Genomic DNA, 15,524 nt, shown 5'->3' with positions numbered 1-15,524 from the left:
TTGATTCAAATTTCTCTAGGCTTAATTGATTTGGTCTAAAGAGAGAAGAATGCATTACTATTTTTGTTTGAAGACTACATATGAAATAGCTACCTAAATAAATGTTGGTAACTGCAGTTTGACTAAAAGTCGACAAAAATGCAATGACTTTTCATCGACAAACTATGAAAGACTCAAATGACTAAAATGTTGACTGTTAAGCATTTTCATCTCAAGATAAAGACTATGACTAAATCAAAAATGCCTGTCAAAATGAACACTGGTGTGGACACCCAAATTGCTTGTTGCGTCACGTGTAGTTAGGACATGGTGCAACCAGAAATGTAGTAGAAGCTTTAATAGCTCAAATCTGAAATGTTTTAAGGCCATCCAGTCTCTCCGATAACCAGACAGACAAATAGATTTCTAGGTGTAGCAGAATACACAGATGGTGCCTGACCTCTGCGGTGAGCTGGAGACCGGAGCCGATGACCCGTCTCACGCCACACATCCCGTCTGTCTCGGCCTGGGCTGGATGCCTCGCTCTGAGAGAGAAATCTCCTGCACACGAGCTCGTCTGTGCTCAGGTCGGCGCTGCCGTGCTCCTGAACAGAAATACAGTGCTTCATGTGCGTCTCATCACTCATATCACACCGTACCTACAGCATATTACGACTGAATCAGATTTGAGAGCTGCAGTGGAGGAGGAGATTTTCAGTGAGTGATCCAGTTCCTCACACAAAGCATTATATAATAATGAAGTATAGAAAAATATTACAGAAATCTCACAGACTGTTAGGATGATACTCTTAGTCTATCCTCATTTATTTCATATGGACAAAGAGCAACATGAACATAACTGCTAAATATCTTTAGTTTTCCACTGAAAGGAGTAGTTTCCAAATTTTAGAACAAGAAGCAGAAACCAAGGGTATACCCTGCCATTCATAAGCTTGGGATCAGTAAGATTGTTTATGTTTTTTAAAGAAGCTTCTTCTGCTCATCAAGGCTGTATTTATTTGATCAGAAATACAGAAAGAAAAAAAAAAGTAATGTTTTGAAATATTATTGCATTTTAAAATAACTGTTCTATTTTAATACACTTTTAAACTGTAATGTATTTCTGTGATCTGCAGCTGTATTTTCAGCATCATTACTGCAGTCTTCAGTGTCACATGATCTTCAGAAATCATAATAATATACTGATTTATTATCAGTGTTGAAACAGTTGTGCTGCTTAATATTTTATTGGGACCAGTGACTTTTTTCAGGATTCTTTGATAAACTAAAAGTTAAAAATAACAGTGTTTATTTACAACAGAATTTGTGTGTCACAATATACACTACAATTCAAAAGTTTGGGGTCAGTAAATGTTTTTTTTTTCTTTTTCTTTTTTTTTATAAATAATACTTATATTCAGCAAGGATGTGTTAATTGGATAAAAAGTAATAATATTTTGAATAAATGCTGTTCGTTTTACCTTTTTATTCATCAAAGAATTCTGAAGAAAATATCACAAGTTCCAAAAAATATTAAAATAAAGACTTTTGAATTTATTAAGTGTGTCATTGAAATATTATTATTTTTAGCTATAACCTATTAAGCTTCTTTTTTTTCTCCACAGAGTGCATTATAACAATGTAGTGCTCTCTAGCCACTGATGTTTTTAAATAAATGAATTTATAACAAATAGTGTACACAAATGTAAATGACACAAGTGTTCTACATCTACAGTACAGCAAAATGTTAATTTACACACAAACAAAACAAAACAGTTTATGCCATATAAACTGCTTAATCATCTGTTTGCAGTAAGATTTAATCAATACAAGTGTTTGTGTGCCTGCTATTGTGCATTTAGCTTGAATCATGGCCAGCTGATGTCTGTTTTAAAGCAGCGGGCGACTAATTGAGTCCCTGATTTGCTTAATAAAAGCCTTTGAGATTGTGTTGACAAACATGTTTATAGTGCATTATTTTCCAAAAGCATTTAAAATAGTTGTAGTGCAGGCCTTAAAAGTAGTTAGCACAATGTATCATGACAACCTCATGCACTTATGCTGATCTATGCAAGTAAAACAGCTTGAATGGTACACAAGAGTGTGAATTTGGAGGTTTATTACAGAAAAGATCAAATGTGTCTGATTTTGAACCAAATCTAGTTTTTGGTTTGACCCCAAAACGTTCAAACGTCAAGCTACGCCTACGTTGAGTACAGGATGATCTTCTTAAAGTGAATTATTTCTTTAAAGTGTTCAGTGCAAGTCGAGAATGTTCTCCAGCTTCTCCACACGAGTCTAACAGCAGAAGCATCAGAGACACAGACAGAGCGAGAAGATCCTGCTGAGACGTTACACATCCACCCGAGAGACCCATGCACTTATCAGTTAATTAAGCATGTCAATAATGAGTCATCTAGGGTGACCATATGTACGTCCTCTTTTCCCTGGACATGTCCTCTTTTTGGACCTAAAAAATGTGTCTGGCTGGGATTTCTAAATTGCCCAAAATGCCCAGGATTCACCATTCCTTGTGTGCGTTTTTGTATTAAAGCCTACAGAACTATTTTCTTAACCCTGCTCCGACTGAATTTCTGAGCATTACCTCCTGCTCCCACAAACATTGTAATATTGAATATAATTTCCGTGCATCAGGAAGCCGCTATCAATATGCAGAGTAGGCTATTTAAATCACTTTGGATGCAGCTGCTGTTGGATGCAGTGTTGCCAAATCTGCATTTTTTTGCATGGAATTGGGCTGATTTTTACGGTGCCCGGGAGGTGCTGTCTTCGGTTCACTTAGTTTGTCGTGGCCACAAGATATTAATTTGTGGGAACATCATATTAACTCGTGGGAACAACATATTTTTCTCGTGGCCATGAGTTTAATGCGTAAACAAACCTACATGATCCCGGGATAATCAGAGATGAATAAACATTTTTATTAACATCAAACATTTCATTTCATATTTGTATATTAATATTATTATTATTAGGTTATATTAACTTGTTAGGGCTATATTTTTATATTTATTTAATATAATATTTTATTATTTCCCCTTTCAATTCGTGTATCGCTTTACCTGATTAACGTTCTGTATAATTATGCTGTTTGCTATCATATATTTAGCAAATACTGTAAATGCCTGACAATTATGCCAATACTTTATGATTGTAGGCTATTTATGCCAGTGCGTGATGATAAACGAGCGTGTTGTGTTTTCATATACAAATGAAACTACGTGAATGATTCATTCCTCAATGAAACACTAGGCAGTATGCTATAATATTAATAATTATTCATTCGCAGAGAATAAAGAAATATATGTTAAATTCAGCCTTTAAACTGCATTTCCAGTAGGCTTTAAATCCCAGTCAGCATAATCAAAGCTTTATTGGCATGTCGAGCATTTAAAGTAGCCTCATTAAGTCAGAATGTTATGTAAAGAGATCGAAATGAAGGGAAAAAATGAATATAAAAATATAAATCGCATGCCATTGCCTACAGTCCGGTAGCCTATATGGTCAATATAATTTAATTATGTAATATATTTCTATAATTAAAATAATAATTTCTTAATTCAAAATAAAATATTAATGAATCCATCTCTGATAATCCCTGGTTGCTATGGTCACGTAGGTTTGTTTACGCATTAAACTCATGGCCACGACATACTAAGTGAACCAGACCTCAATCTGCATAACATGACTGCAAAATATGTATTTGGGATATGGTCATTGTGCTACTTTGGGGGCTACTTTTACCCCCCTCCCACACACACACACTGCATCCTTCCCCCACTGTCTTCTTTTTTGAAAACTAAAATATGGTCACCTTAATTAATCAGCATGATGACACACACACACACACACACACACCTTCTGGTCCCTGTCCTGCAGCTGGTAGTCTCTGAGCTCGTCCAGGCTGATGTCATCAGGCAGCGCCGGTGAGGAGGATTTATCTGACAGCTGCTCTGACATCAGAGACGTTTGCTCGACCTCCGCCAGCCGGATCTACAAAACACACAACATCATCACCACAGGAAGCTGTCAAACACTGGTGCATGCAGAGATCTGAACACTCAGTCACAGGACCTACTGCGCACACACACACACACACACACACACACACACACACAGTACGATCGGTCACAGACAGGATTTAAAATGCTGCTTCATTTCTCATCATTGTTCTTAAATATGTATAAATGATAACATTGCATCCTCATGATTAAGACGCTGTTGTTCATTTCATTCAGAATTAGTCCTACATGTGATGCATTCAGCCATGACGATGTTTCATGCAATTCTCTGCAAACGAGCTCACTAATGATCATGTGTCTGTCGGGCTTCATGACGGATGAGAATCATATGAATGAAATGCTTCTGATTCCACTGAATGATTTAATTAGTGAAGGTCTTCCCAAATGAGGGGAAATGCAGGGGTTTGTGAGTTGATTTGAGCTAATAAACAATTGTATCAGATGTAAAATTAAAATAATTAGGTCTGCATGATAATTGTGATGTAGCTTAGTGTGATTATCCAATCAAAGGCTGCAATTTAATTAAATAAATGTAGAGTCTAATGCGATACATCATTATCAAATATTCTTTTTAAGTTTATAGTACAATTGTACTGTACAACTGTAATACATTTCTGCATTTATTTTTATAGTTAGCATTAAACATACTACTACTACTAATAATAATAATGGTTACACTTTATTTTAAGGTGTCCTTGTTACAGTATAATTATACATTTAAGTACTGAGTAATATTAATTAACTGCATGTGATTAGGGTTTGGCTTAATGTTACTTGCATGTGATTATGCATAAATTATTGTTAATATAATAGTAAGTACATGTAACGTAACGAGAAGAACTTAAAATAAAGTGTTACTCTAATAATAATAATAATAATAATAACACTTATTTTTATTATTATTATTAACATCAGAGATTTGTGAACATGCACATGTGTCAAATCAAATATTTATTTCTTATTTTACTGTACATTTTACTGTACTTTACAACAGCAATATATTTGTCTTTATTTTTTATAATTTTAAATCAAATATAACACTAATAAAATAATTACTTTTAAAAATTAACATTTTTAACAATTTAATAATAATAATTTAAATTTGTATTGACAAAAGAACTGTAAACATGCAAATGTGTTATTAAATTATTGAAATTTTAATTTAAAATGTCAGGGGGACTTCAGGTACATATTTAATGTATAAGGGGTTCTGCTGATAAAAAAAGTTCAGGAATCGTTGCTTTAGGGAGTCGTTCTGAGTTTTTAGGAAGTGTTAGGTATCCTCACCTCTCCTGATTGGCTCCTGCCGTCTCGTCTGATTGGTGGAGAGCAGTAATGGTGGAACACAGATCCTGAAAGATTATCAATCATCTGCATTTCTCCATCCAGCGAGTCCTTCATCAGCAGAGAGACGCTCTCCAGCCACTGGTTCTCCTGTCACACACACACACACACACACTTCTGAGTGATTAGATCACTAGGCACACACTGGATAATAAAAAGTCATTTTTTCTTATGCTGTTTTTTCCTTGCACTATTTTTAGATATGTCTGGATATCTGTACTGGAAGACAAAACAAAAAACACACACAGATATGTGTGTGTGTGTGTGTGAAGCGCTCAAGCGTGTGGACTGATCAATCAGTCAGAATTCAGTTAGACGGATTAACTCGGTCCAGCGACCCAACAGATGACCCGAGACCATCGACACACACCATCAGTCAGTGAGTGTGTCACATCAAACAAGTGAAAAATTAGCAAAATTACAAGGAAGAACAAATCAAACACAGCGATGCTCAGTGATGTCATCAAGAGTCTTTATGTAAATGAAGCAGCAGCTTTTAATAGGAGTGAAGGAATCATAAATGCATTTGTTTGTTTCTGTGAATTCTTAAGTCTTTGTTAAACTAGAGCGATATCTTATTTTCATCCACGCTGGATGTTGTTCACCTAGTGCTGTCAAATGATTAATCTCAATTAATCGCATCCAAAATAAAAGGTTTTGTTTACATATATATATATATATATATATATATATGTGTGTGTGTATGTGTGTGCTGTGTATATTTATTATGTATATACAAATACAATATATATATTGAAAATATTTACATATATTTACATGTATATATTTATATTCATATAATTTATATATATAAATATATTTAATATATAAACAAAACCGTTTTTCTTAAATATATACATGCATGTATGTGTATTTATATACATAAAAATATACACAGAACACACAGATATATTATGTAAATAAAAGCTTTTATTTTGGATGCGATTAATCGCAATTAATAATTTGACAGCACTAAGACTGTCTAAAGTCCAGCGATAACAGCGTCCAGCAATGTGAACGACCCCCCCCCCCCCCCCCCCCAACGAGCAGCAATACATCACTGTCAGTGTGAACGAGACATCAGTATGTGATTCACTGCTCATCACATGTGGGCAGATTGTTTTGTGTTTCAGATGCAACTTCATTTCCTCTGATGACTCACAATGTGTCTCCATTAACACACACACACACACACACACACACACACTCCCGTACACGATCACCGCGGGCCATCAGATGTCAGGGACGAAATTTACAATCACTCATGAGAGATACCTGTCAGATACCTTTACAGTCAGATTATAGGGGAATATTATAATCTGTTCATGAATACACATCCTCTAATGACACCTATCTACACACACTCAAACACACAAGTACAGGACGTGAATCACACTTGACAAATGAAGCCCTGTCATCTGCTACAGTGAAGCAGCAGCACATCAGTCTTAAAGTTTGAGAGGAGTTCAGGTTTTAGAGTCCGTTCACATCACAAATGATAACTACAACCATAAATAATACATTTCAATAATCAATCTACGAGAGTCACACAGTCCAGGATTTTTTATTTTTTTTCTAGCTTATAAAATGATTAAAAAGAACACTGACATCCAATCAGAATCCATCTGACTTTAATGAGCTTCTGCATTTAAAGTGGCAGGCGACAAAACCACAGAGCTATTATGAAATAAACCGTTATCATCCTCTGGTGTGGATGCTAATATAGCTATTATGATGTAATTATCTTTTTTTGTTGTTTTTATTGGTTATAGTTTATCATTAGACTCATTAGACTCAGGAAGAGCTTCTTCCCCGAGGCTGTGACACTTCTGAACGCTACACCACCAATCTAACCTGCACCTGCTTATTACTGCACTGGTCACAGTACTTTACACACATGCATTTGCACTGCTCATATTTTGCACAGACTGCACATTGTTAAAGTTATTACACTATAAACGGTATAAAGTTGTTATAGTACAAAGCACAGTAAACTATTTCTATAAAATATTGCACTACTGCTATTTTGCATAGAATACATTGTTCTATCAATATTTTGCACACTCATCCAGCTGTATTTATTTATTACCACTGTTCTCACATCTCTGCTGTTCATAATGTGTATATATAATCTGTAATTTATATAATCCCACATTGCTCTGTTCATAATGTACATACAATCCCTACATTGCATTCCTATTTATATTCTGTATATACTCTGCTCAATACTGTATATAGCAATTCCACTGTACATTCTGTAAATCTTATCTTCATTTACTCTGCACTTATATGTATATAAAACACTATATTCTTGCACTTCTGGTTAGATGCTAACTGCATTTCATTAGCTCTGTACTTGTACTCAGCATAAATGACAATAAAGTTGAATCTAATCTAATCTAATCTAAAATTGTTATCATTATTGTTAAAGTGCCCCAATCATGGATTTTTGAAGATGATCTTTCATGCAGTGTGTAACACAGCTCTAAGTGAATGAAAACATCCTGCAAAGCTTGAAATCTGAAAGTGCACGTGTATAAAGTTATTGTCTCTCAAAAGAGAGTCGACTCTGACTCATTGAAAAGAGTCGTTTTTAAAACGAATCCCAAGCCGTTTCATGTTGTCGTCAACATGAAACATTAGCATATTGCCGCCCACTTGTTGCGTGCACAGACCTGGGAAACTTGGTTTTCGCATTGGTCTGAATGAAAATGCTCATTTATTCTTTGCCACTAGGTGCCACTTTTTGAGCGTAAAAAAAATAGTTTTTTCCCCGGGAACGCTGTACACAAATCATTATTACAGTTATCGTTATGGTTATCATAACAGTTATTGGTTACCATATCGGTTATTATACCGCAGTTATCATAATTTTGTATTGTTATTGTTGTCATCATAGTTATAATTAGAGTTATTATTATATGTATCATAGTAATTAATACACTTAATGGTTATAGGAATCATTACAGTTAACATTATAGTAACTATAACAATAACATTATAAACAAATCACAACTCTTTATGCAAACATGATGACATCATGACTGCCAGGTGGTCGTTTCTCAAATTGTAATTTTTATAAACTTCAAAAATCAGAATTTTGTCAAATGTTTTGATTGTTTCTTTCCAGTTAATGCCTGTGTTGGTCTGTATCTGCAGTAGCATTATGACTGAAGCATCGCTCGGTGTGTCAGTGAATGCGAGCCGCACCTGTGCCGGTGAGTAGAGTCTCTGGTTCTGTGTGCTTCTGCGCGGTGAGAATCCGCTCTGGCTGGTGCTGGTGTGAGAGTGAACTGCAGCCATCGCCGCCTGTCTGTTCCCGAAGCCTCCCGCCGACCTCTCGCCCCCATCGGCCCCGGTCGGCCGGTCCAGACCGCCCAGACAGCACAGACCACCCTGCGCCAGCTCCATCTCGATCTCCGCGTCCATCTCCGCGTCTTCCTGCGCCTCTTTATTGGAGTCATCCAGGTGCTTCATCAGCACGGCCACCACCACGTTAATCAGGACGAACTGAGCCGTCAGAACGAAGCTGACAAAGTACATGGGCGAGATGATCTGCAGGCTGGAGTTACACGAGTAGCTGTCGCCCGGTGGACACTCGCGCAGCGTGTCCTGTGAGCAAAGAAGCACTAATCATTAATGATTGTCCAGTTCTGATCATTTCAAAATTATCATTAAGGGGAGACACTGTGTTTTCATGCACCTGTCAAGTTTGAGATTTTGTTTTTTCATAAAGTGTTTTTTCAGACTAGTGAAAAGAAAACATCCAAAAGACACTTTTAACTGTTTCTTATAGAACACTTTATCTGTTGTGTCAATATATGTCAAATACAATACATATTTTTAAAGGCAGTTTTCTCCAAATCATTTTTCTCTCCTACACTGAGCCATATATTTCATTTCAGCAGAACACCAAACTTTACATTTTTATTCCTGTCAATATCCTGAGGGTTTAGAGGGATTTGTTCATATGTGACTTGCTTGATTATATACAACATATTACTTCCCCCAAAATTTTGAAAATATATTGTTTTCTGTCTGTTCTAAGTATTTTCTGAATTATGGAATTCATCCAGTGTTCAGATTTTTGAATTAGAAATGTATGCAAATTGGCACATATTTAATTAAATAATGCCTCATTTGCATATTTAAACCTAACATTTTATTCAACTTGCTTTTAAGTGTTTGTTTTACTGCACCTTGTTTATTTCCGTCTGCAGATTTCAGCTTTAATCCATCCTGGAAGGCTGAGGGTTTTTCTCCACTTTAGCAGCACTTAATTAAAACATTTTTATTCCTTTATACATCCATTCCTTTTAAGTTTAGTTTTATTCCTTTCTATTAAACTATAATTGTATTCCCTGTCCATATTCAGAAAGGTTTTTCTGAGGGGTTCAGATATCATACACCTGATATATATTTAATATTTTATTCCAATAAATATGATGAAAATGTATTTGTTTTCTGTCTGTTGACAGTATTTTCTGATTTATAGAGTGAGAAAAAGAGAAATCTAACATTTAAAGTATGATCACTGGCAGCTTGTGGACATTAAAATAGAGGAGGCACACTCTACTCTCTCATTTATGTATTTATTTATTTATTTTTAGCTGCAGCTTTGCAAATTTGTTGGTGATTAAATATTCAATATCTCTCCATGGTGACTGGTTGATAAACCAAAGGAGCATAGGATTCTTCGTGGATTTTTTCTTCTTCTATATTTAAACCAATGAGAAATAGAGACGCTCTGCTGACAGAGTCAAATAATCAATGGTGATTGGTTCATTTTTAATCAATAAAGGCCTAAGTCTCCAGCTATGGATTGTGCTTCCCCTCCTCTCTTTCTCTATAGATTTTAATTTGGAAACACGTGGGATTCCAACTTGAGCCATATGTTATGGTTTGCAATGGTGAAATTACAAGAAATACACATTCTGAAGATATTAAATTAATAATTAGAGATTTTATTAAAGGTGCCATAGAATGAAAAACTGTATTTACCTTGGCATAGTTGAATAATAAGAGTTCTGTACATGGAAATGACATACCGTTAGCCTCAAACACCATAGTTTTCTCCTCCTTATGTAAATCTCATGAATAAAAAAGAGCACTGAAAAATAGGCGAATCAGAACATAACACCGACTGTGATGCAACAGTCGGGATCACTAATATGTACGCCCCCAACATTTGCATAACGTCTACCTGCCCATGTTCTAGGCCAGCCGCCAGCCGAATCATCAGAAGTTCTGCAGGTACTGTGAAGAAACAGGCGAGGACAACAGCGAAAATGGCAGATCATGGAAATAAAGGTTATGTTCCAGGCTGTGCAGGGGATGTGAAGTGCAGGGATGGGTTGGTGTCTGTATTCAGAAAGGCATGGAAAGCAAATAACGCGTTCTAATAAAATAACACGAGCCACTAAAGGGACATTAGCTGCTAGCGATAGTCTGTTACATTACATAAGATTTCACTTACCACATAAACAGAGTAAGGAGAGATGACTGAGGATAATGGCGTATGATTTACAGATCCTGAGCACCCCTGACAAGCATCTGATCTTGTAAAATGTGTAAGTACTGCCGCTCCATAGTATAAACAGAGTACACGCGATCACGAATCTCGAAAGTGAAAGTAAAAAGCAATCGTGCATTTGAAAGCCGCATATTAATATACCCGCATTTTATATACAGTATAATTACCCAACGATATAACTGCGAAAGAAAGTATTAAAATATATATTTTCTTCCCTGTGTTTCCTTCCTGCTGTGAACTACTGAAATGAGCCGCACTGTGAAACAGCCAATCAGAGCAGAGCTCATTATTATTCATGACCCTTCCAAATAAGCCAATAACAGACCATTTCATTCTAGGGAGAAATCCTAGGGTTGTAAATGCTCATGTAAAACCGTTTCTGGAGAATGTCTGCCCTTACCTAAGCCACAAACCTTCTATGTAGATATCAGATAACTATTTAAAATATTGTATCAATGCATTCTATGGCACCTTTAACATTGAATTGTAAGCTACTTCTTCCATTTTTTTCCACCTCAAAATTGTGAGTAGGCTGTGCCTCCCCTGGCGAGCCGCCATTGATTATGATATCTGCTAAGTAAAGTTTTTACCCTATTCACCCAAATTATTAATCAATACAGTCTTTATTACAACTGGTTATCAAGCAGCGCAACAAACCAATTACTCACTAAGGACCATTAAGGAAAACAACACTCTGCATTCAGGGACTGTGACTGAATGCAGCTGCTTTACTGTCTTTAGTGTGTGGTTTGTGTTCATATAAAGGCTCAATGACAGCAGCGTGAGCTCTACCTTCATGATGCCGTTCCAGTTATCTCCTGTAGACACCTGGAAGAGAGTGAGGAACGCCATGCCGAAGTTTTCAAAAGTGGCGTGACGACTCATGCCTTCACACGGATATTCAACATTACACACTGAAACACACAGAAACACACACAATTATCTCATCAACTAATCACATTTTATTTTACTTTCTCCATATTTATTCATAATGCTCATCAAGGCTGCAATTATTTGATCAAATTCAGTGAAATATTATTGGAATTTTATGCAACTGTTTTCTATGTGAATATCTGATCTGCAGCTGTATTTCCAGCATCATTACTCCAGTCTTCAGTGTCACATGATCTTCAGAAATCATAATAATATACTGATTTACTGCTCAACAAACATTTCTGATTATTATCAATGTTGAAAAAAGTTGTGCCGCCCAATATTTTTGTGGAAACGGTGATGCATTTGATTTTTCAGGATTCACAGATGAATAGAAAGTTCAAAAGATCAGCATTTATTTGAAATAGAAATCTACTGTAACATTATAAATGTCTTTACTGTCCCTTTATCAATTTAAGTAATGATTAAAATTATTAATGATTATAAATTAATACTTTCATCCTTAATGAATAAAAGTATTAATTTCTTGAAAAATAAAATAAAAGCATTAGGTGCTTTAGGACTGAAAAGGACATTGTTTTTTCTCACCCAGTTCTCCAAACAGCTCGACTCCGAGTGCGGCGTAGATGAAGAACAGCAGAACAAAGAGCAAACCCAGATTCCCCACCTGAACAAAACACACACACACACACACACACACACCAGCAGTGTTTGTGTATCCGTCGTGGGGCGCTCAGCTCATCTGAGGCACTAAAGCAGCCGTCAACACTCAGAAAGAAAGTCATTTAATTCCCAGAATGAGGTTTGTGCTGGTCAGGCTGCGCGATCGTGCGCTCACAGCTGCTTTATTGCTCATATTCAAGGTTAATTCATTTCCATTAGACGTGCCGGAAGCCCATCTGAGCCCGGAGAGATCTCGAGAAAACAAACACTTACTCGCATTATTCTTCACATACGCTTTACTCAAACACACACAGCGGTTTTATATAAATATAGATTTGAAATCGCATGAATTAAGTTACTATTGACACATTTACAGGACTGAAGTGTGATCATCGGCGCAGTTAATGCAGTGAAAGGAGGTTTGTAGATCGACGCCATCTGTTTAATGTGTTTGTGAGTGTGAAATGAGTCGGCCGTGTTGAACACTCAATGACTCTTGAAACGACGTGATGAGAGCACGTCTAACGCTTCATTCACACGCCAGACGCTTCTCTGAGACTTTAGGACTGAACGTCATTGTGTAGATGCTGAAATCAGATCCGTCTGCTGAGACACGGTCATCTATGATATGCATATTTATTTCTAAGGCTCTAAATTATAAACATGATCAGATTTGCTGTTAAACCTGTTTCACACTCAATCTACTCTGTCTTCTGTCTCTGATTGAGAGTTGAGTTTTCTATCCAGTAAAAGCTCTTTTAGTGTAATTGTAGAAACACTTCTCGTGTCTTTCTGCTGTTAAATGTTGACTGATTTTTCTCAAGTAAACGTCAGAATAACTGCAGTCATATTTCCAGACTGAAGCAGCTCAGCTTTACTTGATTCTCCATCAATCATTTTTTAGTAAAATCAGTGCGTCTCAAATCTGATCATCAGGATCTTTTGAGGAGCGTTTGTTTCCAGAAGCTTTACTTTCACTGTTCCTCAGCGGAGGAATGATCTTCACAAGCCTCCAAAACATCTCACATCTTCTGAGGAGCATTTATTTCTTCATCTCTCGATCAGCATTGGATTGCATTGCATTATGTGTGTGTGTGTGTGTGAGTGTGCGAGTGTGTGTGTGTGTGAGTGTGCGAGTGTGTGTGCCAGTCAGTGTGTGAGTGAGTGAGTGAGTGAGTGAGTGAGTGAGTGAGTGAGTGAGTGAGTGAGTGAGTGAGTGAGTGTGTGAGTGAGTGAGTGAGTGAGTGAGTGAGTGAGTGAGTGTGTGTGTGTGTGTGTGTGTGTGCGCGTGCGAATGTGTGTGTGAGTGTGCGAGTGTGTGTGCCAGTCAGTGCGTGAGTGAGTGAGTGAGTGAGTGTGTGTGTGTGTGTGTGTGTGTGTGTGTGTGTGTATACCTGCGGTAACGCCTGCACCACGGTATCGAGCAGCGCTCTCATTCCTGTGGCCATCTTCAACAACTTCAGAACTGTGAAATTGAGACAAAAACACACTGAATGTCAAGGGAGAGATGGAAACATCTCAGAAGTTCAATCTGAGTCTCTCTAAATGAAGATCACACAGAAACATCCATGAGAGGCAGGACTGAGATTGACTGTTTCAGACTTCACTACTGCTCACACACTGCTGTGGCTCTATGTTTTGCTTTCAAAATTATTTCACTTTTCATCTCAGTAGTGATTAAAAATGCTCAAACGCTCCAAAACAGACTGCAGCGCTGATCAGTCAGATCACAGTGCATAACCTTACCGACGCCATTGGATCATTTCATTCAGTTTATGCCCTTCATACAGACTTATTATTAATTAAATCCATTTCTAAATGAAAAAATTGGTGTTGGATTTACACTCAGACATTTCTAATAAATTTAGAAACACTTTACTTAAAGCCTTTATATATAATGTTTTCAAAAGTATTTTAATGCATTAATAATACCCTGTAATGCTCCTTGTTATACACTGAATGATTTCATGAATAATCGTAACCACAGTTATATTATATTATACAATGTATCTATTTATTGCCACATATATGCATTAAATATAATGCATTAAAACACACAACAAACTATAAGGAATCTGCAATTCTAATGCATTTTAGTTTTGGATACATTTACATTTAGTCATTTAGCAGACGCTTTTATCCAAAGTGACTTACAAATGAGGACAATAGAAGCAATCAAAACCAACAAAAGAACAATCATATGCAAGTGCTATAACAAGCCTCAGTTACTTAACGCAGTACACGAAGCAGGTTTTTTATTTTATTAAGTACAAAGAATGAAATAGTATTTTCTTGTAAAATGCAATCCAACATTTGTTTGTTTTTTTAATATGAAAAAAAAAAAAATAATTCTAGAGTGTAAATTTTAATATATTTTATTTTTAGAATTACGGATATTGTTATATTTTCAAAATATTTGAATTAGTTGTCCTTTTCTTTCCATCAGACAAAAAAGGTGGTCTCACATTATAAATTATTAAAAGTACATTGATCCAGATGAAACACTAACTAAACAATATCAATCTCTTCAGTCAATTATTGTCCTTCTGGGTCCAAATTGCATTTAATACATAGAAGCTCCAGAGGTTTTCCATCTTATGAATTTTTGTGATTTTAACATTAATTTTACACATTTTTATCTCTGAGTTCCCGCGGCGTGTGTATAATTCGCTGAATAAACGAGTGTGCTCACCACGAGCGATACGCAGGACCCTCATGATGCGGATGATGGTGGGATTGATGGGAAGCGAAGCGCTTATTTCAATCTCCTCCAGAGTGATTCCCATCACAGACAGCAGAACGATGGCCAGATCCAGCTGATTCCATCTGAGGAGACAGAGAGCTCATCACAGCCGAGATCCTCTGGAAGCGCGGCTTGTGTTATTTCAGATGTGTGCTCACCTGTCCTTAAAGAAGCGTCTGAAGCCGAACGCGATGAGCTTCAGCATGGCCTCCACCACAAATGTGGCGCTGAAGAAGTAGTTGCAGTATTTCAGCGCCGTCTCCAACGACTGAGAGAAACCAGAAAGAAGAAAATCAACTCTAGATTTACTGTCATTAACAGATGG

General features: G+C 36.5%; 1 pseudogene across 1 annotated transcript in view; it reads right to left on the bottom strand.

Annotated features, from left to right (window-relative positions):
- Positions 1-15,524, bottom strand: part of LOC306879196 (voltage-dependent T-type calcium channel subunit alpha-1I-like) — an 88,339-nt pseudogene that overhangs the window by 16,761 nt on the left and 56,054 nt on the right. The window contains exons 25-33 of the transcript in view: positions 15,358-15,467; positions 15,149-15,282; positions 13,851-13,921; positions 12,382-12,460; positions 11,692-11,813; positions 8,577-8,978; positions 5,310-5,456; positions 3,859-3,993; positions 440-584 (exon numbers count right to left, since the gene is read on the bottom strand). The product of the transcript in view is annotated as a voltage-dependent T-type calcium channel subunit alpha-1I-like (transcript). The remainder of the gene's footprint in view (positions 1-439; positions 585-3,858; positions 3,994-5,309; positions 5,457-8,576; positions 8,979-11,691; positions 11,814-12,381; positions 12,461-13,850; positions 13,922-15,148; positions 15,283-15,357; positions 15,468-15,524) is intronic.

This window comes from Barbus barbus (genome assembly GCF_936440315.1).
Source record: "Barbus barbus genome assembly, chromosome: 13".
NCBI lineage: Eukaryota > Metazoa > Chordata > Actinopteri > Cypriniformes > Cyprinidae > Barbus > Barbus barbus.
Note: the sequence above shows the minus strand (reverse complement) of the source record. Positions and strands in the feature narration are given on the sequence as shown.